The sequence below is a fragment of the Benincasa hispida genome, chromosome 9, assembly GCF_027475165.1.
Source record: "Benincasa hispida cultivar pf3 chromosome 9, pf3_genome.v1.1, whole genome shotgun sequence".
Taxonomy (NCBI): Eukaryota; Viridiplantae; Streptophyta; class Magnoliopsida; order Cucurbitales; family Cucurbitaceae; genus Benincasa; species Benincasa hispida.
The window spans coordinates 48,787,671-48,789,475 of record NC_143486.1 but is presented as its reverse complement, the minus strand read 5'-3'; the positions used below and the strand labels follow the sequence as shown (position 1 = coordinate 48,789,475).

Below are 1,805 nucleotides of genomic sequence, written 5' to 3'. Positions count from 1 at the left end.
TACCGGTAATATAAATTTGTCAATCGTGACCAAGACATCCTTCACCTTCCCTTCTGGATGCACAAAGGATCTGTCAGCTAATTGGAGAGTCACCGTCGTAGGTGCCAGCTGCCCCACATTCAGTTGCTTAAAAATTGAAAGGGGCATTAAGTTGATGTTGGCCCCGAGATCGCAAAGCGCTTGACCAATATATAACCCTCTAATCGAGCAGGGTATTGTGAAACTTCCAAGGTCGTGCATTTTCGATGGAATTATGGATTTTGAACTTTGAGTCAATGCCACCGTTGCGAACTTACCAGTGCTCTTTTCTTCGTCACCATATCCTTCAGAAACTTCGCATACTTCGACATCTGTTCAATCGCTTCAATGAAAGGAATGTTGATATGTAACTATTTCAGCATGTCCATGAAGCTTTGATACTGCACTTAATCATTTTTCTTCTTTTTAAGTCTCTGGGGGAATGGTGGCAGCTGTATTTTCATGATTCCCTGTTCTTTTGGCTTCAAAGTGGACGCAATCTCCGGTCCCATCGTCTCCTGTTCTCCTGTTTCTTCTTGAGTCAACGGGGTCTGTGGTTCCATCACAATGGGAGTAGTCCGGCTAGGCTCCTTCTTCTCTTCCGCCACTGTCTTTCAGCTTTGCAACGTCATCACTTGACATTGCTCTTTTCTCATACCCTCTGGGTTGTGCGGGAGCTCTGTTGAACTCGGCAGTGCCCCTTGCGGTCTACTTTTGAGTTCGCCCGTAATCTGTCCTATATGAATTTCAAGATTGCAAATAGATGTCACTTGGTTCTGAAGCACTGTTTCATTCTTTTCAATATATTTCTTTAGTAAGCTGTCCAAAGATGAAGATGGCGCCTGTGAACTGCTGGCTTGATTTTGCATTTGACCGTTTGTTCGTGGGAAAAATCTTAGTGGACCTTCTTTTTGCGCCATTGGTTGAAAATTTTGTTATTGATTTTTCCACGCGAAGTTAGGGCGGTTTCTTCACCCGGGGTTGTACATATTGGAAAACGGATTATTCTTCACAAAATAGACAGACTAAGGGTTCTTCGGACACTCTTCCATTGGATGGCTTTCACCACAAGTAGCACAACTTGCGCTCGCTTGGTCGATTGCGTTGACCTACCCCCTTTGTGTTCCTGGGTTGCTGATTGCGATTCCTTGTATCAAATTCATCATCACAATCATTTGGTTCTGTAGGGATGCGATGGCCCCGTTGTTTGCGTCACTGTCTTTAATTCTCAATCTTTGATCACTTTCCCTTCAGTCTTCATGATTCTTGGAAATGCGATCAAGGATATTCTTAGCCTCGTCGTAAGTTTTATCAAGCAAACCTCCAGCTGCTGTTGCATTGGCAGCCATCTGTGATGTAGGGTTCAATCCATGGTAGAAAATTTCCATTTGTAAACAATCTGGTAAGTCATTATGCGGGCAATCTCTTACCAGCCTCTTAAACCTCACCTAGGCGTCACTGAGCGATTCGTCAATATCTTGTTCAAAATTAGTGAACAACTTCCTCCTTCTGGCATTTTCCATCGGGGGGAAGTACTTCTTCATGAACTTTTCCACTACCTGTTCTCATGATGTAATCTTCCCTGGTTCGAGAGAATAAACCCATTTTCGTGCCTGGTCACACAACGAAAATGGGAACAGTGTTAATCAAACTTCCTCAGCGAAGAGGTTTAGGAACACAAACGTATTATAGATCTCAATAAAACTCTGGAGGTGGACATGCGGATCCTCGCCACGCCTACCACCAAACTGTCCAGTAGTTTGAATCATCTGCATCATCACCGGTTT

General features: G+C 43.8%; 1 non-coding gene across 1 annotated transcript; it reads left to right on the top strand.

Moving 5' to 3' along the window:
• The first annotated feature begins 1,422 nt into the window (after nt 1–1,422).
• On the top strand, nt 1,423–1,529 carry LOC120087386 (small nucleolar RNA R71). The gene has a single exon (XR_005484522.2). It is a non-coding gene; the product is annotated as a small nucleolar RNA R71 (small nucleolar RNA).
• The last annotated feature ends 276 nt before the right edge of the window (nt 1,530–1,805 follow it).